Source organism: Vulpes vulpes, chromosome 8 (genome assembly GCF_048418805.1).
Source record: "Vulpes vulpes isolate BD-2025 chromosome 8, VulVul3, whole genome shotgun sequence".
Lineage (NCBI taxonomy): Eukaryota > Metazoa > Chordata > Mammalia > Carnivora > Canidae > Vulpes > Vulpes vulpes.
Genome location: NC_132787.1, coordinates 12616002 through 12639398, shown reverse-complemented (window position 1 = coordinate 12639398; position 23397 = coordinate 12616002). Strand labels below are relative to the sequence as shown.

The following is a 23397-nucleotide window of genomic DNA, read 5'->3' as shown; positions in this document are numbered from 1 at the left end:
TAAGATACTTAGTACCTTCATTTTACAGGGAGATTGAACTACAAATGGGTCATTTTATGACATCTGGGAAGCCATGGCAGTATACTGATATCTGTAAACTAACTGAATATTGAGAGAATAGTGAGCATTTTAATAGAACTAAGGAATCCAATGTTACAAAGACAATGTATAAGTAATAACAAATTTTTGAGACATATTAAGAAACATATTCCCTATATTTTTTTCATCCTCTTTATTTCACTGAATTTATTTCTTGATGACTGAAGAGTGTTTAAAGTGGAATTGGATGTCATTTGTAGTATTTTTTTTTCCTTTTGGTTACCATCTTGGAAAGGGAAGTGTGAACCGGAAAAAACAGAGAGAGAGAGAGAATCCAACTGCAAAGAGCTTTGTGAACTCTCTTTTTAATTTTTTCCCCCACTTTTAAAATTCATTCTTAATATCTCAAATATTTATTTTTTTAAAGATTTTATTTTTTTATTCATGAAAGACACACAGAGAGAGAGAGCGAGAGAGGCAGAGACACAGGCAGAGGGAGAAGCAGGCTCCATGCAGGGAGACCAACACAGGACTTGATCCCAGGACTCCAGGATCATGCCCTGGGCCGAAGGCAGGCAGGCACTAAACTGCTAAGCCACCCAGGGATTCCCAGTATCTCAAATATTTAGGTAATATCTAACTCTCAAATATTTAGATAATATGAAAAGCAAAACAAAAATATGTGTGCCCACTACCAGTTTAATAAATAAAGATATAGGCAAATAAGTCCTAATATATACTCCTCCCCAATCACACCCTTCATCCTCTCCCCAGAAATAATTACAATCTTGAATTTGGTATTTATATACTACTTAATTTTCACCTATCTACATATATTTTTTCTACGTATATTTTTAGACAAAATATAATATTATCATGCTGTCTTGCTTGTTTTTAAATTTTATATAATTGAGATTATGATGTATGAGTTTTATTTTTTTCCTCAGCATTTAGCTTGTGCACTCCATCTATGCTGATACTTGTAGCTCTTTTTATTTACTTCTTAGTGAACTTTAAGAATGTTGTAAACAGATGTTATAGTGTAATAAACATGGTCTTTGGTCATATGGAACTTAAATTCCATCTTACTTTAAATATTCATAGAGTATTGATAGTACGTGCAAGTTCATACAAATTCAGTGAAACCTGAACTTGTTTTCAAATTTGTCAAACATTAAGGTCGATTTTAGTTCCATTACACCACTCAGTTTCTTTAAATATCCCACCACCTCCATAAAACATTTCCTAATACTCTATGGGCAGTTGGTAATGCCAGTATTTTTTCTGTTACTATGTCTCATCTAGGGGAATAAAAATAAGAATTAACACTTACCTAGAAGTCATTTAGCGTAATGCCCTTTAGTAATTATCTCATTTGCATATCTTAACATATATCAAAGTGATATATGTTATATATTCATCACTCTGTATGTATGTGTTTACCTGTTATCATCACTAAAGTGTGACTGCTTTGGAGGCAGCCACTGACCTAGCATCTGGTAAAATTCCTTTCTTGTAGAAGGTACATGATATGTTTAATTAAATGAATGTATTATGATTAGGAGATGATAATAATATTGATAGGACAGAGCAAGAAAAGAAGGAATGTCTTAAATCTCAGAACAAAAGCACTCTGCTCCTACATCCCTGAGCTCAGAAATGTAGAAACTTTGGTTAGGCTGAATTATTTTCCTAATGCTACATGGCATTATGTTTTCTTATAATGGATATAAATTATGTGTTTTTCCAAATGGCAGTAGTCAGGTAGTCTAGTTATATATTTTAATAGCACAAATTTAACAGGCTAAATATGCTTTGATTTTTTTGCAAATTTTGATTCATTTTATTGACCCTATTGTACATTACAGAGTTTACTTTATATTCTACATGCATTATAAATTTAAAATATTGGAAAAACCTCTTGATCTGCAAAGAGATCAAATTCATCTAAAATCACGTTCTTTGTTTCCCATCCGTTTGAAAAAATCGGTTAAGTGTATCTCTTAGGCATAGCCAGACTTCTGGAAAGTGGAATTTGGTTGTTGTTATAGCCTTTGGCTTTGTTTTATCTGAGAGTATAATTGACGACTTTTCCACCAGTTGTTCCCCTTCATGACGTACTTGCAGCTCCCACTCTGATGTTTTAGGGATTTACCACCCCTCTAGCTTTTAGCTTTTCCTGTCATATTCTTCTTTGCAGACTTCTAGTGTTGGTCTTTTCTAGGTCATGAAGTGTTTCTATGTGTGTTTCTCATATTTCTCCCCACCTTTAAGACAATTGAATTTGAAAATTCACCAAGTGGATACACAGTTGCTATCTTCATTTTAGATTTGGGTCTTGAGTATTTGTATCGGAGAAAAGATACTGATTTTCTTCTCACTCACTGCAAAAGGGAGAGATGAACTAAGTTTTTCCTATGCGTAGTTATGCATTATCCAATCACGGCATTTCAGAGAGGTTAAATTTCTAATGCTTCTAATTCTAATATGTAGTTATTTTAGTTTATGTGAGTTTATATCTCCTGAATGATTGTACTCTGTATCCCCATACCTGATAAGTTACATTTTAAAGTTTTCAGTTTCTACTATTTTTAAATGTTATCTTCATACAAAATTGCTTCTGTAGGTGATTAAGTTGAGAAAACTCTAGGCAGAATATTAATCCTTAGCTATAACTTCTGTAATTTTTTAAATGTTTGAGGTCTTTCAATCTTCATTTAAGGAATAAAGAATATTACTTAGGTAAATATTTAAAATAAAGGCTACTATGTAGTCCACTTGAAGTGTATTAGATTAGAGGCAATATATATAAATGTTTAAGTAGAATTGCCTAACGTAGAACAAAACATTTTGGAGTATGGGATATATAATATACATAGTAACTGGGTGGTTATTTTCTCAGACTGCCATATAGAATATTGTAGCATAATCTTGAATAAGTAGGTGCAATTTCCTTTTCTATGACCTAACAGGCATGCTCTTATATGCATTGGAAGAAGTGTTTCCCTGAACATCCCTGAACTCCATTCCACTCCTAGTGCCTTCACAGGCTGCTATCAATTGCTACTGGTTTAATTACTGAAAGTCACTGTGATCCTGCTTTCTCCAAGGCTGAATTGCTCCCAGTTACTAATTATGTAACTGTTAGAAGGGAAACCTTGAGTATACTTTGACAGTTTTTCTCTAGGCTAGCCCCAAGATACGAACTTGAAGTTTTCACTTGGGTCTTATAAATGTCAGGTGTGACAACATAGAACTGTGATAATTGTGTGTGCATATGTGGTATCTATGGGTAAATAAAAAAGAGGCTGTGGAAAGACACGACATTAGGTTTCTGAATGATCTTAATAACATCATATTTAGTCCTTTTTTGGTAGATAAATAAAGCTTCACTAATTTTTACACTGAGCATACTTTGGGAAATAGACAAACGTTTACATACATTTGCTATTTTTATATGTTTTTTCCACTATGGTTTTTTTTCACAAAAATTATGACATTTTAAAATGCTACCTGTGTTTTCCCTTGATGAATATTAGCATAATGAAATGCACATTTTGTTTTAAAGCCTGCTTTTTTGAGACAGTGAAAAAAAGAGTAATAGAAACCATGATGTGTTCTTAGAAGCTTAAATTCTAAGAAATAGACTCTCAGAACTACTGGCACTCCCAGAAAAAAAAGGTACTTACCATCCAAAATACTTAACAATGGTGAACAAATGTATCCCCATGATGATTAAAAAAAATCTCTTCCACATTATTCAGATGAAAAATTAATTATTTTAAATAAAAGTCTTCTAAGAAAAGTTATCCATATGAATCTAGATAAAAATTTCCTATGATTTGTAGCCATATATCATCATCTGTTTTTTTTTCCTTAATTTTCAGATTAGCCTGTTGATTTTTCAAAAATGGCAGGAGAAAAAAAACAACTCTGTATATCTCACTTTTAATATAAAATATTCAGTCTAAATCTGCAGAAAGTATGTCTTTTGAATAAAAGAAGACAGATACTACAGTGTTTCTGCCAGAGAGTCCAGTTTAAACATTCTGCAGTATGCAAATGTTATCTTGTCTATGTGAGTGTTTTACCCGAGTGGCTGTTGCAGGGTTGGAGCATTCTCCCTGTGATTTAGGTTGTAATTTTATTTGTGGAAATAAACCAATTGCGGAGCTTCAATTGTCTTAGCGATGAGGTGATCAATAGCCCATTACTGGATAGAACAGTGGCTACAGGAAGTGCATTGAAGATTTTAATGCATGAATTATGCATGCGGTGCTCATTCTTTAGTCTCCGAACAGAATGACAGGGTTTGTGAAGTCGCCTCAGATAGTTTCTTGCATTAAGTGACTGCAGTGAAATGCTTAATATTTTCAAGCATAGAAGCAGCATTGACTCGGGCCAGCCGAATTTGGAAGATGTAAATCCCCCAGCTCCCAGCACAGAATGCTTTATTTGAAAGTATTGCTATGTAGGGAGCCAGCTTCACTGTCATCTAACCTGCTCTCCCCAGAAGGTTGGCTGAAGGATGGGAGCGGCTGTGCCTGCCTCTGAGGTCACAGCTTGAAGTCCTTTTAACTTGCTTTCTGCAGCAGGAGAGAGGCGTATTGTGGTATCACTGTCGCTGCATTTATTCAAATGCATAATTTGCAATAAATCCTGTACCCAGAACAACAGATAACTCAGCGTATCAGGTAAGTGCAAGGTTTTTCTCTCCGTTAGGTAATTGTAAGTGAGAATGTGCTGAGTTAGGATAACGGTGATGCAGTATTAGTAAGGTTGACTCAGATCTCGGTTTTCGGAGGTAGTGTCAGGGTTCTGAATTGTTTTGTTGATTGAAAGGGGAATTTATATTTTTGACAGTATTGTGCCATAAGGTGTTTTATTTGCATGCAAAAGCTTTTCAAGAATGTGCCAGAGCTCAGATGTGTGTGTGTGTCTTGGATAGATAGCCTGCAAATGGGGAGGGGCAGCACTGAGCGTGAGCTGAATCAAAAAAAAAAAAAAAAAAAATCTCCTTCTGGAGAAGTTTAAGCAGGGCTGTGGTATTCCTTTGGCTCAGATTATTTCCTTCATGTCAACATTTTAAAATTATGGTGAAGGATGTTGGTAGACACCCAAAATGTTCAGTCCTTCTCCCAGAAGTAGAGGATAACACTGAGGTACTCAAACTCAAATACGGTGTTGCATACAAATTGAACAGATGGAATTGAAATAATTTGGAATAGCATGTCCTTGAAGGAAGACCTTGTTGTCAGAAAACAGTTTGGCTTCTACCTGGATTGTTTTGTTTTCTTTCCTCCTGTCCAGTGTGTGTTACTCTAAAAAGGATGGATAGATAGTATATTTTGAAATTTACACAAAAAAGTTGTATTTTTTGTTGATGCTTTAAAAATTAAGCTTATGTAATTGTTGAACCCACTATGTAAAATTCACAAAAACTCTGAAAAACTGAAAAGTAATAATATTAATAATAATAACAATAATAATATACTATATTTGCCAGTCTTTGTAAATTAAAGCTGCTTGCTTAAATATCATGGCAAAAATTAATAAGTATGTAAATTATGTGCTGTATGATATGAATTCCTCAACATCTCTTTAGGGTGAGAAAATAGCATTAAAAAAATTCATTAAGAAACTCTAGATATAGTAAAATGTTTTAATGATGATTTTAAACAGTAAACATATTCTAATACTGTGTATATACATGCAGTATTAGTATATATACACACATATACCTATATGTGCACATGTTTATGCACACACATATATACTATAATATAATTTGTAAAACATAATATGTACAATATAGCATGTATGTATAGGTACTTCCTCAAGTATGATGCTAAGTTTTAAAAAATACGTTTGCTAAATAATCTATCAAGAACCAGTAATAGGGCAGCCTGGGTGGCTCAGCGGTTTAGCGTTGCCTTCAACCCAGGGCCTGATCCTGGAGACCCGGGATCAAGTCCCACTTCGGGCTCCCTGCATGGAGCCTGCTTCTCCCTCTGCCTGTGTCTGCCTCTCTCTCTCTCTCTCTCTCTCTCTCTCTGTGCCTGTCATGAAAAAATAAATTTTAAAAATCTTTAAAAAAAAGAACCAGTAATAGATATGCTCAGTATGCCTTGTGAAATAGGCATCACTTATTAAAAAAAAAAAAGGAAAGAAATACAGAGCAATGATTAATAAGAGCACAGGAAAACTACTTTTCAAACATTTCACAACGTATTTCAATTCTGCTGCGGTATTACTCTATTGAGTTTCCTTTCAACTGCCTGGTAGTATGGTGCCACAGAACTTACATTGTAGAACATGTTTAAATCTGCAAAGCTGAAATGGTTTAGGCACAGGACGAAACTCAGACATTGAGTTTCTCCTCAGAGAGGGGAAGATAGGAAGCAGAAGTAACTGCCTATACATTTTAGAGTTCTCCTGATGCTGAGTCATGGTGTTCAGTTCTGCTCAAATGCCTCCTGGCTGAGGTGGCCCATTAATAGCTAGTAAGATGGAATTGAAAGGAAAATGAGAAAGAATAGAGGAGGCAGAAACTTAAAGATATTTATTACCTAACAACATACTAAATTCTGAGTAATGAGTATAATGGCAGCACTACTTGTTGGATCTAGCTGAGGTGACAGTAGGTGAAGAAAAGCCCCCATGCTGGATGACAAGATCATAGCAGTAAAATTAATGGGCTAACATGGTGAGATTGTATAAACAAAGGGTCCACATAGCACTGCACTTGTTAAACCTTTCTGTCATTGTTCTAGTCTCAAACCTAACCCTAGCCATTACTCAATATCATTGAAAATACATGACGGTTAGATAAAGAACATTTCCTGGATCATGTGAGGGAAATCTGGAATGAGATGCTCTCAGTTCCTAATTTCCACAGTAGTTGTAATTAATTCTTGTAGATTGTCAGTATGAGAAACTAACAAGAGATTAATGAGAATTTTGAATATTAACCACAATATAGGACCTGAGACACCAAAACTAGTTTAGGTCATGATTATTATGACAAAGCATAATCATATTACATGAAGTTAGGGAGGACACTGAAGATACAAAAAGGATGTAATAAAAGGAAAGATGAAATGGAATGAGGAACCCATATAGCAGTGAAATATCAAATACAAGATTTTAAAAGAAAAATGTGCTTAACTAATGGTTGATACATACTATTAATGCCTCTTAAAATCAATTTATAAGAATTCTGAGACATTATGATTCACTAATATAAGGCTTTGTAATTTACTTTAAAAATGAATTTTAAAGATGACTTAATAGAGTGAGAAATCAGTTGAATATTTTAAAATGGTAAGCCATCAATTTTCCTTTTAATATAAATACTTATATTAATGTTTGCACATATGTTATAATAAATCTAAGTAGAAAGCTATCTATATATATATTTCTGTATATCTCTATGTGTCTTGTATTTGGCATTAGTCATAAACTAGGATTATAAAAAAGTTATGAATCATTTATTGGAAGACTAGGAGAGAAAAAGCATTTGAAGAGGGATAATATGTCCATTTTCCAAACTTAAAACACACATACAAATTGATTAAATCTGAGTTTATATTTTTTGACAAGGAAGCCCCCCTGTATTTTTTGTTTAAGATTTATTTGAGAGAGAGAGATAGAGGGAGGGAGGGGAGGGACAGTAGGAAAGAACAAAGAATCTCAAGGAGACTTCTCGCTGAGCATGGAGCCCCCACACAGGTCTTGATCTCAGGACCCTGAGATCATGAACTGATCCAAAACCGAGTTGGATGCATAACCGACTGAGCTATCCAGGCACCACTCCTCTCCCTGGTAATTTTTTTTAATTTTATTTTATTTATCCATGATAGGCACACAGTGAGAAAGAGAGAGGCAGAGACACAGGCAGAGGGAGAAGCAGGCTCCATGCACCGGGAGCCCGATGTGGGATTCGATCCCGAGTCTCCAGGACCGCGCCCTGGGCCAAAGGCAGGCGCCAAACTGCTGCGCCACCCAGGGATCCCCTCCCTGGTATTTTTTAGTAAATAATTTTGATTTATATAAATCCACAGAAACTTTTTTGAGTATGAATTTGTAACAAAGAGTTATACCAAGAAATTGCATCTCCTCTTTTCTTCCATTGGTAAAAATTGTAAAATTAGTTCCTCCTTAAAATATGTTCCCTAAGAAATCAGCTTTTAAAATACTTTCATTTCCAATATGCTCCTAAAATTTGACTCTGAGGATGTGTCATTTTAATATGGCTTCATGCATGTTTCAGGAATCTCTTTCCTCTGATAATAAATATAACATTCACTCTATTTTTCATCGTTTTCTAATCATTTTCCTCTCATAAGACAACTCAGTATAATGAAGAAGCATCTATTTAAGGATTCTTCAAATGTAAGAAAAAATGTATAACATAGAGCCATCTAAAATATTTGGTAAAATGTTTAAGTGTCATAGGTCAAATAAGGAACCATACTCAAAATTTTTAAATGGAGTCCAAGAGATGAATATACATAAAAGCATGGAAGCAAAACTTAATACTTTATATTCCAGTGTCAGGACTGAAATAGAGGAATTAGATAGTTATAGTTGAGAATAAACAGAGGGGGAACAGGTAATTAAGAACTTAACCACTGGATTAACATAGTTAGACTTAGTTTTATAGTCATTGGGTACTTGCAAATGTTATTTAATCCCTCTGGAGACATTTAATGCTTAAAAAGTTACTGACCTTTGAATCAGATGAATGCTGAACAATTTTTAGTAATTTTCAATTCTAAATTAAATATTTTAATAATCTTGCCTTTTATTCTGTATTCTCATACTTTGCTTTGCTGACCCTAAAGGGACAGCCCTTCCCAAGTTTAGCCAATTACTAGACTTAGTAAACCAGTCATCCTTGAGTGCATTTTCAAATGCAAACCAAGCAATTGGGAGCCCACACCTCAAAGTTCCTTCTTTTATCAGAGTTCTCTAACTCTGGCCAATTTCTTCTTGCCCTAATCACCTCAGGGACAAATACCAGACAACTAGAGACAGCTCTAGTGCCCAGAGATCTTCCTGAAGTAATTTAAACTAGCCAATCCTAAATCCACTTTTATCCTGTCTCCTTTCTCAGAAAACCACAATAGAGGCTTTTGCTCATAGTTTTCTCTGTTCTTCTGCCTCCTGATTGACCCCAGACCCCACAAGATTACCTGTGTACCCCCAGGCATGGTCGGCCGTACTCTTTTCTTGAGATCTGGGAGTATAATGAGTATCTTTTTTAATGGCAGGTATCATCAGATCTATTGGCTTTACCATACCAAAATAATAATAAAACCTATATAATAATAAACCTATATTAAAACAACTATGAAAATGTCTTAACATCTTTAACACCAATTAACATCAATGGAAATGTTAATATTCCCAGTATTTAAAATAAATTAATCAAGTCTTTAAAAAAATACTGTTTTATTAAATGCTGTATTATTTCAGATTTAAGGGTAAATCTTAAGTGAACTTCCTGTAAACATAAGCTTAGCTGAACTCTTTTTTAAGTTGTGGCTGATAAAGGGCGGGGTATGTCCTCCAGAAATACAAATGGAAAATTAAAAGTTTTCAGTCTAATGGCATGCTATGTAAGCCTAAAGTTTAAACATTTTCCTGATTCTGTTTTAACTTGTAGCGTAACTGCTACATAGAAACAAGCATCTACTTCATCTAACAACTAAATCAATGTCAAGGGAAAATGCCACCTTATGCTCCTAAATATCAAATTCTGAAACTGTAATTATCAAATGCTAGTGTTGTTTATATAATGTCTTTGGTATCCAGTAAGCAACACACATCCTAATTAAGAAATATTTCTGGTACATTAAGCCCACAAAATTAAATTGAATTGTCTTGAAAATGTGGTGTCCAAGAAAAGGTTGTTGCTAATCAGTAAATGCCAAACGTTGGAACAATGAACCAAACACAATTAACCACAAGACTAACAAGAATTGGGCCACACTTCAGAGGTAGTGCTCTGAAGAATATAGTATTCTTACTATTTTACTGTCAAAAGACAGTATTAATGTTATTTTAGTGGTACACTCTATTGCTTCAAAACACTATCACTGAAGGAAGTTGAGAACAGTAATAAAATAAAAAATTAAAAAAAAAAGAGGGGCATGCCTGGGTGGCTCAGTGGTTGAGCTTCTGCCTTTGGCTCAGGGCGTGATCCCGGAGTACCAGGATCAAGCCCCACATCGGGCTTCCTGCCTTTTCCTCTGCCTATGTCTCTGCCTCTTCTCTCTGTGTCTCTCATGAATAAATAAATAAAATATTTTAAAAAAAGAAGTTGAGAACAGTAAATGAATTTAAAGGGTCGAAGAATTAAAAAAATTAAATGCATGTTTGAACATAATGGTTTTAAACTTCCCTTTCTACTCCAATGTTGTATGATATGTTATGAATGCAATCACAATAGCTCTTTAAGATATGAACTTTTGATAAAGAAATTCAAGTGGAAAACTGAAGATGATTTAGATTGAGAATAGGTTAGAAAAGACACTAGTCATGCTAGCAGATGGAAGGGCAGCAAGGTAGGTGGCTGAGAGGGAATCTGGAGGCAGAGCTGTGCCAGGAAGAACATAGGAATTTAAACAGATGGAAGATGATATATTAGTTGGCAAGAAGAGAAGCTGGGTGACAAACAGGAGGATCTATTGAAGAACTAGATGAGTAGGCAGCCAAGAGGTGAATTGGATGGACCCGTAATAAACAAAATAGGTCAGTATGAGGGCACCCAAGTTCCAGAACAAATAGGCAAGAATAGCGGAAAACAAATACAATTTTTCCCTTTATGTGAACCTGGGAAATGACTTTTATTATGATATTTTAAAGTGCTTTGATATTATGATCAACAGTGATCTTCTATGGAGGGGAAATTTTAGTAGAAAATCCAAAGATGCTTACCACTAAGGAATCTTATTTTGTAAAATTATTGTGAGCATGAGATTTATTTTTATTTCCTAGTTTTGTGTTTTCTATATTTGAATTCTGGCCCTGGATTGGTTAATATTTGAGGATTTGGCTGGAAAATAATACTGAGGGGTAATATAAGTAGAGAATAAGAACTTTAACCCCTACCAAAAAGTGAATTTGTCAGTCTCTGGAAAATTTGAATATAATTGTATCTTTAGAAAAATTCCTTATATTGTATTGTCTGTTAAAAGTAGTGATAGCAGTGCCTCAGTGAACATAAAGATGATTATAAGTCATATAGACTCTTTCCTGTCTTCAGACTTACCTGCCTTTAAATCACTATATTCTTAGATAATTTTTTATGCTTATAAACATTAAGTAGAATTATTTAACATACATAAGTACTTTTAACTTGACAGTTGTCGCCGTAAAAAAAGTGCCAGGCATAGTAATGTTTGTATGAGGGTGTTGGCTTTATGGCTTTAAAACATTTTTTTTAGGATTTATTTATTTTAGAGAGATAAAGCACATGTGCACATGGTAGGGAGGGTGAGGGAGAGGGGCAGGAGAAGAGATCTTCAAGCAGACTCCCCACTGAGTTTGGAGCCAGATCCCATGATCCATGAAATCATGACCTGAGCTGAAACCAAGAGTCTAACACTCAACTGACTGAGCTACCCAGGTGCCCTGACTTACGGTTATTCCGATTGACCTTCAGGTAGATACAAGGGTTCTAAGCAGAAGAAATAGTTCTATTTGTCACATACATAGTCTTAGAATTAATACCACTATTTCTCTTGTTTTCCCATCTAAACTATAAACTTATTTTTCTGGTACATCAACCATATTTCTCAGGTGGCTCTATTGCTATTTTACTATCAAAAGCCCTTATGTCAACATGCCTGAAACTTTGATGTTTATTGCCAGAATGATAATTTCTAAAATACCTGCATTCTGGGGCATGTAGTTGTCTCCGTCAATAAAGCATCAACTCCTGATGTTGGGGTCATGAGTTCAAGCCCATGTTGGGCATAGAGCTTACTTAAAAAAAATATCTGCATTACAATTAATCTCACAAAACAAAAGCTAGGATGATTTATTACGGATTATCTGGGCTGTTTGTTCTTTTCAAGTCATGCGTTTCCTTGGCATTTTAATCCTCTGAATTAAACTTCTGAGCACAAGGCTAGTAGCAGTATCTTCCCAAGTTCTAAGTAAGTCTCTTAAGCTGGGGAACCACATTCGGCCAATTTTACACATATGCCACACTTTAGGGATGCAAGGATGAATAAAACATGAATCTTTCCATCAAAGAGTTTATATTCTAGTAGAATAAACAGATTTATATATAGTAGATACTATGGCACAATTTAATGGATAGAATGATGTTATTTCCATAGGTAATACCACCCTACATAGTTGTGAATCTCTTCAAGTCATGGAACATACTAATTTATTAATTCAGCAAATATTTATTAAGCCCCTTCTAGTGGTCAATGGCTATGCAAAGAAAAGTTTATTGCCTGTTGCCATGGACAAAACAGTCTATTGAAAAAGCGACAGGAATGGAAATAAACAGTTTATTGGACAAATAGAAAGTTTATTGCACAAAGATAGCTATTGTAAAGATGTAAACCAGGTACTATAAGTGCATATAAATTGGGTCTAGGCAAAAATAGGGGAAGTCATCAAGAATAATTTCCTGGATGCACCAATCAAAGGGCAGCTAAAACGGTTTTAAAATAGTTATATAATGGTTTATTCAGTGTAGTTATAAAATAAATGGTGTTCACTGGAAAATTTAGAGGCTCACACTAAAAAGAGGTAGTTAATGAATACAGCTTGAAGGAATAGAGGAAGAAAACTACGCATTTGAGGCTGAGATAATTGCTTTAATGCGTATTCTCATTTAATCTTTTCTAGAAGACCATGAGATTCTGATTTTAAAGATTAGAAAACTAAGATTGAGTTTACACTGTTATTAAAACTCTAGGTTTGGAATTAGGAGATTAAAGTATCTCTGCCAAATCCCCATAAGTTTGCTAATTTTTTTGGAATTTTGCAGGAACCTTCAAATGTCCAAGCATGTATATAATCAATGGGATTTTGGACTCCTAGGTTCATAGGTTTATCTACATTTTATTTCACTAAAATGGATATAATGGAACTGGTGCAAAGTCACAAGTTAATTTTTATTAAGATGTTTGTAATTAGAAGACGGTCAAGTATAATTTGAAAAATAAACCATCTGTAAACATCCTCTAAAAATAAAAGGTCACTTTGCTTAAGTATGGAAAATTTGACTGATGGATAAGAACAAAATGACACTTGAGGAAATACATTCATTTAATGAGATGTCCAACATATGGACCAGCTTATTATGGTGTAGATTGTTGAATAATAAGTTTTCAGTAAATTTATGTTAGCCAGTTTATTATTGTTTCCTCTAAAATGTGAATTAGTGTAAGAATAATTTTTTTGTGCTTTTCCTGAGAGGATGCTTTTAGAAGCTTTTTTCCTTCTTAACTCCTTCAGGAGAAAATGTGATATTAACCAGGCAAGTTTCCTATATGAAATTGAAGAATAGAAATATTATCACTTCTGTTTTATTTATCCTTGCATTCCAGGTATCTAGAACAGTGCCATGAACATAGTAAATGTTCAGTAAATGTGATGAGTGAATGGTCACATGATTTAGTTATCACATTTTATTAATCCAAAGACATTATTTTTAAGTCATACCATTAAATTGTTAGACTTTAGGGAGCACAATTATTATGTAAATGTATGCATCAAATATAAGATGAATCCTGTAGCAGTAGGATATTTTTAAATTACAAAAATCCATCTTGGCTTAAAATATGCCTGTACCTGATGATCTGAATATCAAGTCAATACTGTTAGTTTCTTGATGAATGTGGTCTTCAACCTCAATGAAGACCAACGTTGCGATGCCTTAGGGAACATGCTTGACTACTAAGATTTAGATATCTTTCTGTCTTGTAGCACTCTCTTTTCCACCACCATGACCCATGAGTATATTTTGTGATCATTTTCACAAGGGTTATGTTGTAAATGGCAAGTTCAGGTGATTCGAATGAGTATACAGTGTCTTTTTTTTTTTACATTATTGATTAGAAAATTAAGTAAAATATTTGGTGATTTAAAATATGAGTAGATATTCTGTCCAACAAAAATACTGTAGATATTTTAATAAAAGAAAAATCATGTGTTAGGTAGAAGTTATGTCAATAGCAGGGATGAAAATAATTCAACTATTTTAAATAATACTCAAAATGATTTCAGACTCCATGGAAAGATATATCATTCTGTTTTTGTCCATATCCTCAGCATTTAGTACATGGCTGATATATTATAAATGGTTGGTAAATGTCACTAATTTACTGATAATAAGGTAATTAATTCATAATAGTTATAGTAAAATAGATCACAGTGAAGCAGCATTGTTAAGAAAGTATTTTAAAAAGGTGAATATATTTTACATCGTGACCTATCCATAGCTAAATGACAAATTATATAGAACAACGTGTTTAAAAATAAATGACCTGTAAGATAAACAGAGATCTAGGCCATAAAGAATGTGTCTTATTGAGTCTTAGAATATTGTCAAGGATGACTTGAAATAATACATTGTTTCTTTGGAAATTACTGAAGATGTTAAATAAATAGAAAATTCATGAGGGGGGTAGAACTAAGCATAAATAATAATAAAGTTATTGAGAGACATGATTATTTGTGCCAGGATATTCAATTAGAAGAGGGAAAACATGGCCAACTGTTTACATAGATATATTTGGATGAGACCTTTGCAAGGAAGACTGAATGCCAAATACTGTTGATTTTTAAATAAATCATTTTGTGGAAAAAAGAAAGTTCTTTGGCATAGTGATTGTTTTGAAGTTATTAAAATACAAAATAGTATCACAAATACGATTATTTTCTGTGTTCTTTATTGCGGTAGGATGTGGCTTGCGCTTATGGAAATATTAATGCCTTTAAGTGAACCCCTTCTTTCATTTAAATTGAACTTAAATTGATGTTTCTTGCAGTAATGAGAAAAATATTTCTGGTAATCCAAGAGAAAGATTATTTAGGATTTCCATGTAGTCCCTCATTAAGAATAAAATGAAACTTAGAGTTGTAAGGGGCCATATAAAAACTGTGACTAATCTTTAATTTTTACATGCGGACACAGTTTCTGATAATTAAGACTTAGTATCTAAGGATCTACTATTTAGGCATACCTACATATAGAAAAATAAAGTTTAAAGCACGCTGGTTATAAATTTAATAATAATATAAAAATTGCAGTAATTTTTCCCTTAATTGTGAGATTCTTGTTTCAGATTTAATGTTCTTCAAATAATTAATTTCTTAGTTTAAGAGAAAATGTTCTTTAATGAATTCTTTTGCTTCCCTAAATTATGTTTTAGGAAACATTCTTAAGAAAAGAAAGGAAACTTCAATGAAGGAAAATCATTCCTCTGTAATTCAAAACGTAGAATTCATAGATTTTAACTACAGAAGTACAATGTTAGAAGAAATTCATGAGTATGGATTAGGAAATAGGTACTGACTGAGACATGCTCAGTGTCAATATAAACTTAGTTCTTTAAAAGACCTAGTCATATGTCAATCAATGTGCTAAAAATAAATGCTTTGGTCATATTATTACAAACAAAAATTTCAGTAGCTTGTAATTTAGAAAGAAATGAGAGTTAAAGATGAAATGGAAGAGGTTGTATAAATCTACATTTCTCATCTGTAAGACTAACTAGGATTAATTTAAGCAGTAAAGTGTGAATATGCAATAGATATTACAAGAGAACTATGAAGGAACACCTGGGTGGCTCAATGGTTGGGCACCTGTCTTGGACTCAGGTTGTGATCTCGGGATCCCAGATCAGTCCGGCAAGGGTTCCCTGTGGGGAACCTACTTCTCCCTCTGCCTATGTCTCTGCCTCTCTCTCCCAGTCTCTCTCCCAGGAATAACTAAATAATTCTTTAAAAAAAAAAAAAAAGCTATGAAGATTATACTGCCTAGCAAATGGTAAAGTAAGGAGAATAAGTTTAATATTTTTTTTTTAATTTTTTATTTATTTATGATAGTCACAGAGAGAGAGAGAGAGAGGCAGAGACACAGGCGGAGGGAGAAGCAGGCTCCATGCACCGGGAGCCTGATGTGGGATTCGATCCCGGGTCTCCAGGATTGCGACCTGGGCCAAAGGCAGGCGCCAAACCACTGCGCCACCCAGGGATCCCCGAGGAGAATAAGTTTAATTTGTTAATTATCCAAAGATGTTATCACCCGTGTCACAGCAAAATTACTGTTTCACTGACAGAATAAAGCACCATTCAAAGGGAGAAATGGGTACACCTACATTTATTTATTTACTTTGTATTTTGTGCTAAGCAGTGTGATAAGTGTTTTGCATGTTTATTTAAATGCCGTCACTGGAGTAACAATAAACCTGTTTTATTGTGTTAATAAAACAATATTTTAATTTTATCTAGGAAGTGATATTTTTGTCATACATGTGTCATATGTGATTATTTATTTAAAATTAATTCCGTATTCAGTCTTTATAAACCATTACGTAACTGCATATGAGACAAATTACAAAGAAATATGGCCACCTATTTGTTTATTATTTTTTTAAGAATGGGAGATTAAATTTGAGCTATAAAGAAACATAACAAAAATGCATATGAGTAGAATGAAAATTATTCCATGTAAGGAGTAAAAATGATTATATGCAGATTGAGTAAATTGGGGAAATAGAATCATGTGATCACTTTAGAGCCTCATCTAAAATGAATTCAGCAAATAAATCAATGGAAAGAGTTCAGTTATAGGTGATAGAAGAAATTACTTTAGCAATGGCATTGCAGTAGAATTAGAAAAACAGTAAACTCTGGACGCCTGGGTGGCTCAGCGGTTTAGCACCTGCCTTCTGCCCAGAGCATGATCCTGGAGTCCCTGCAGGCTCCCTGCATGGAGCCTGCTTCTCCCTCTCCCTGTGTCTCTGCCTCTCTCCTTCTGTGTCTCTCATGAATAAATAAATAAAATCTTGAAGAAGAAGAAGGAGAAGAAGAAAAAGAGAAGAAGAAGAAGAAGAAGAAGAAGAAGAAGAAGAAGAAGAAGAAGAAGAAAAAGAAAGAAAGAAAGAAAGAAAGAAAGAAGGAAGGAAGAAAGAAAGAAAGAAAGAAAGAAAGAAAGAAAGAAAGAAAGAAAGAAAGAAAGAAAGAAAGAAAGAAAAACAGTAAACTCATATGGACAATTGGTATAAAAATAGAGCAAAACCCTTTTATTTTTTAATTTGTTTTTATTAATTTATTTTTCACTCATGAGAGACAAGAGAGAAAGACCGAGACACAGGCAGAGGCAGAAGCAGGCTCCCTGTGGGGAACCAGATGGGGGACTCAACCCCAGCACCCCTAGATCATGACCTGGGCTGAAGGCAGATGCCTAACCACTGAGCTACCCAAGTACCCTTTCTCTCTCTCTCTCTCTCTCTCTCTCTCTCTCTATATATATATATATATATATATATATATATATATATATATATTTTTTTTTTTTTTTTTTAAGAAAGATAGAGCCTGAGAGTGAAAAGGGAGAGTGGGAAGGGGCAGAGGGAGAGGAAAAGAGAAAATCCAAAGCAGGCTCCAAACCCAGGGTTGAGCCAGAATCAGGGCTCAATCTCACAATCTGAAACTATGACCTGGAAATCAAGCGTGGAGTGCTTAACCCACTGAGCCACCCAGGCGCCCTATGTAAGTCTCTCCGTAGTTGAGAAAGAGGTGGCAGCAATAGGGGGTGAGAGTATTAAGAACTCAAATGCTTCCATGAAGTCTCCTACAGACCTGAGTATTCATTTCATTTCTTCCTCTGCTGCCCATTGAGCAGTTTTTCTTTTCCAATATCTGTAACAAAGTGACTCAAATCAGCCAGAGCTGGGTTGTTTTTTTTCATGCATATTTCAGAGAAAAAAATTGAATTCTCTAATGGTTACTCCTTTCAATTTGTGTCACTCTCAAACATTGTGTGACCTATTTATGACAACTAACAATGTGAGCTGAAAATCATTTGAATTTTATTATTTTCAAAGATTTTCAGAGAAAAGCTGAAAAGCAATGTGGATAGCAATTAGAATTAGGTCTTACTAGTTATGCACAGGCAGATGCTTAAATAAGGAGCAATAGTGCTAGTTCATTAGGAAGGAATGAGTTCTTCTAGCTTTTAAACTCTTCACATATATTGTCAGAGGTACAGTAAGCTTTATTCCTACATAGAATGCATTCTAGGGGCTGCAATTTGATACCAGACTTAATATAAGAATATATGAAGAATACATCTAATATTCATTTAAATATTTGTTTAAAATTGTTTTTTCCTGGTGACATTTTTATAAGTTCAAAATTTCTTTTAGTGTTTATAATGTTGGGAAAATGTTTTAATTAACAATTGTTCTTATTTCTTTTATTTAACATAAGCTTTATAACTGATTGCCCTTCCTTTCTTTTTCTTTTACTTTGCATTGGCAGCTAGTCAGCTTATAGCTAAATTTTCTATTCAATTAATAAGTAATTTGCCCTAGGCTAGGTTACTTGATTCCCTTCATGCTGGAGTCCCATTCTTTTATGGCAAAAGCTTTATTAACTATGTAAGCTATCACAAATTCCTTTTGGAAGTATTAGTGCATATATAATGAACTAATAAATATATGAATAATTTATGAGTTAGCATCTAGATCCCCCACCTGTTCTGATGAGTCAAGAGCTCCAAATGCTATTTTGGATTTATGATAAACACTAATCTGACCACATCCAGTTCTCTTTAAAAGAGATGCAGATATAATAAAATGAAGAAGTGACATTTCAAAAGGTTTCTCAATTAAATTATTTTTTCAAGGCCTTTCAAACATGTATGTCATATGTCTGGCAGCTGGTACTTAGTCTTCAGATCTTCTCAAAGATGAAACTCCTACTGAAGTTACACTTTATTGAAAAATATATCATAGCCATGCAGTACAGATGGAATGTAAATCATCAACTTTTTAAATTGGAAACTAAAAGCATTAGGATTATAAAGGAGAAAAATCACTTCTTTCTCCATATTACCTTCTCAGACAAGATAATCCAATATAGAATTTGCGATAATGTGATAGAATTTGCAATAGATCCATATTACTAAGTAATAGATAATGAAGTATCAAAAGAAGGCATGAGTGTACAGTTATAGAAAGATCAATAAATATTAGTGGTGTAGGGTCATCAAACTACTGAACTAAGAACCAGGAAACCTTGAGATTTATCCCTTGAGATTTTAGACTAATAGTTTAATCCCTTTAAGCATCAAGTTGCTAATCTTTAAAACGGGGCTTAGTAATATCTGACCTCTCCAATTCTTATACTGCTTGTGAAGTACACGTAAAGGATTCATGGAAGTGTTAACAACTTTTACACCACTAATAAAAAGATATAAAGACCAAAAAAAGTAAAAAAGTAAAAATATTAATAGCAACAATTAAACCATCACCCTTAATTAAAAAGGTAAATTTTATATTATATAGAAATAGAAAGAATGAATGAATGAACAAACAAAAGAACTTCATGCAGGGAAAGTAAAACATAAACAAATGCAAAAACAGTATTAATGATTAACCCCCAAACAAATTATACAATAGAAATAATATTCAATCTTTGAACCATTTCCTACAAAACTGACTCTAACAGTTGTGTTCCAATCCAATCTATCCATCTGTCCTCTTGTTTGATAAATATCAATAATGAAACTTGGTTGGGAAACGTGAAGAAAAACGTGGAGAAACAGAGTTAACCAGTGCTAGACGTTATGCTGGTGTCTCTGATCTATTCTCCTGTCAATCTGAAGAATTTCTCCTTAGAAGACTCAGTATCCATGAAATATAGGATACTAACAACACCGTCTATGATACTTTTGTGATGATTGTTAATATCTAATAGTGATTTGTATTATTTAAATACTTTCAAACAATTTCTTAGCCATGTCATAAGCAACTAAAAACAAACTCAAATCAGGAAAAACCTCTTCATTGTTTTTCCTGTGACACATAGAATACTACCTTGGTGAGAGATATATAGGAATCCAGTAAAGACTACATTAAGACTAATTAACCCTTTAGAAAATGATACTTAAGTAGTATATTTGTTAATGCTTACATCTTTAGCATTGTAATTACTGCTTATAGATTTCTGTTTAAATTAAATTGTGTTTTATAGAAAGACATCTAACAATTTACTTATTTTTTCTGAACTCTCTTTCTATGGATTATGCCTTGCAAAATATGTTTATATTGTTCATTATGAAATTAAGTCCTAACAAATCTCATTTTGTTTATTTCATATTTTTGAACAGTAAATTTGCATTTAGTTTGGATCTTCTAAGGACTGGGCCAGAATTATTCTTTCTCTTGATTTTTCAGATCAGAGTCTGAATTTATTCAATACTTTTCAAATGTTATGTTAGATGCATCCCAATGTCCTGCAGGAGCTGTCCAGAAGGAGTGTAGTAAGGGGAGTGAACAGTTACTGAAAGCTTTGCTTCTTTATGTGTCATACAACAAAATGGAATTGTTAAAGCCTCCAACCTAATTCTTGATCATGCTTTGTATTTTAGAAAAAGCTTTCAGAAAATGCAGACACAGTCTGAATCTATTATTGTTCCTATTTCAGCTGACATAATCAAAATTATCCAAAGTGATGATATCAAAATATGAGCTAGTCTTGAGTAACTTGCATGTCTAGATGAATAAGCATAGATGGCTTTTGTATTCTTCAGCTGTCTATGAGATTATAGTTGGTTCAGATATATACCAATTTGATTTGAAACTATTTTTTATTATTAATGGGAGTTGTAGATGAAGCTATTTATTCATCTTTGCAATTATTATTGTACTAAACCCAAAACAATTATGAATTATCCAGACTTCATTTTATTCTTTTTTCATTTTGAGGTTTAAAATACCCCCTTTTTGGGCATAAGGATGATAAAATGATCAGTGTTAATGATTTGTCCATTCAATTCTTTAACAAGGACATTTAGATTATTCATCTAGATCACTTTCAGAGTTTAGCACATAAAATGGAAATATTCCTGCTGGGGTTTGGTTTGGGATTGTATTGCCATGCAGTGAATCTTTGATTTGCTACAAACTCTTTTCCATAGCCTTTGAGTAGATTTCTAATGATGGTAGAAGTGGGGATTCTTTAGATCATGTTCTTCATCACAAGTATTAGCACTCTCACGTGATCAGAGTATCAAAAAAAAAAAAAAACCTTAGTAAAAACAGACCTTTAGAAGTAGAAATAACTCTCTGGCTTTAGTTTGCATATATTCTTTCCACTTTTTCTTTCTTAAGTTCCTTGTTTTTTCCAGTGCATTGAAAATGAAAGCCCTGGCTAAATATGTATGCATAAGTATATACCTATACACACATGTGTGCATGCACCTGTAAGTGTTTTAAATCATATTTCACAAAGGAGTAGATATTTCAAGTGAAATATATAGTCAAAAAGCTTCATTGACATTCTGGGAACCCCCTTGGGTATCTTTCAACCATTCACATTTTGACCTCTCTTGGGTTAGTCTTGCTATAGAATTGTATGCTCATTTTTGTAAGTCAAACATGAATTTGCCAAGTTATTAAACATCTTATCCTCCCATAATAATTCCTTATTGTTAAGGTTGGTATGGTATTTCTATTACCATTTATAGATGAGGAAAGATTCAGAAAAGTTGGCTTCATAAATGTCACTAGGCTGAGCAGCCATATTTATTTTTGATCTAGACCAGCTCTCTCTGGGACGCTGCTCTTGCTGTACATGATATGATTGTAGCTTTGCACTCAAGCTTTTTACCAGATTCTTTAGATTTCATATTATTTATCTAAAATGTTTATTAATATTTTATGAATCACATGTGCCTTCATAATTTAGCAATATATCTTTTCAGTTCTAAATAGCACATTTCCCTCAATTTAATGTCATTGAAATTAAGATGGTACAAAGATTAATGCTACAATGCCATTTAGCATTTAGATTTTATTTTTATAAAATCTAAAATTAAAATGTAAAACAAATGTAATAAACTGAGAAGGCATAGTTTTTTGTGTTCCATCTCTATGTTTAGAAAATGTATTACATATATATATGTATGTCTTTGAATTCCCTTCTCCCTGAAAAAAATCCTTTACTTTTATGTGTAAATTTTATATAATGATTGAAAACCTATTTTATTATTTCTATTCTTATAATTGCCTAAAACCACTGGTAAATCTACCTTTATTAAATTTCATAATCTCATAAATGTATATTTTGAAACCAGTTTCCTCCTGAGGTGATAATTTTCATTGTATAGTTTTCTGAGAGAATTGATCTAATATCTATCAGTTTTTCAATGTTCTTGTAAATAATTACTGAAGGGTTTCAGTAACTGCTTGATTTATTGGAACATCTTTTCTCCATTGTTTTAATATAAACATTTTTCGGTCTTCAAACTTACCTATATTTCATGACATCTCCCCAGTACTATTTCAACTTAATGAGAAAAAATATATGTATAAAAATGAGTTTTAGAATTCTTGCTGAACTTTCCTATCTTTCCTTAACTTGTACAGGTTTTGTTACAAGGGATGACAGTACTTGAACAAAGTGAAAGTTGGGGTTGAAAAAATTAAACTACCCAAACCATGACACTAAGAGTTAAAGGAAATGCAGAAGTAGATTGCATTCCAAAGGATTATGTTCATTTAAACTCAAAAGAATGGCTCCATTTTGCGTGGCAAATTAAAGTATAAAATAGGAAACTGAGGCTGGATCCTTGTCGAATGTACCTAGCCATTAGTAAAGCTTAATGGGAAACTCAAGTGAGGCCTCAATCCAAGGCCCACTATATATTAGACATATGATATCAAAACTATTTTTAACAATTAGTGAAACAGTCACTTATTTGTTTATTGTCTTGGTACAGTTTCATTCACTCATTAAGTATCTATTTATTGAAACTTGCTATATGTGAGATGCTATGTTTGGGATTGGAAGGTCAATGGTAAACAATATATATACAATCCTTTTTTAGATTGTCAGCTTGTTATAAGTTCTAAGAAGGAGTTTGCAGAATTATAGAATTTCCTCATCGGGTAAGAGTGAGTGAGAGCTAGCAAATTTATATGACAGAGGAAAGACTCGTGGTGGGAGTGTGATTTATTTTAATCCTGAAGGATAAAGATTTATCTAAACCAGAGCCCAGGGGAATAATCAGGAAGTAGCCTCAGGTCATCTCATATTTCTAGATTTATAAATTTTGTCTTGTTCTATGAAGATGTGAATTACCTTAAGTTT

The 23397-nt window shown here is 33.4% G+C and overlaps 1 protein-coding gene and 1 pseudogene across 6 annotated transcripts in view; one reads left to right on the top strand and one right to left on the bottom strand.

Moving 5' to 3' along the window:
- The window catches only part of LOC140600058 (elongation factor 1-alpha 1-like), a 70783-nt pseudogene extending 64082 nt beyond the window's left edge, over positions 1–6701 (bottom strand).
- Positions 1–23397, top strand: part of CNTN1 (contactin 1) — a 347755-nt gene that overhangs the window by 115875 nt on the left and 208483 nt on the right. Inside the window, exon 1 of one of the 6 annotated variants that reach the window (XM_026000123.2) lies at positions 4086–4733. The exons of 4 other annotated variants lie outside the window; for them this stretch is intronic. The gene's annotated coding sequence lies outside the window, so the exon portion shown is untranslated. Of the gene's footprint in view, positions 1–4085; positions 4734–23397 lie in introns of those variants that run through there. One more of the 6 variants, XM_072765565.1, reaches the window with a different exon arrangement.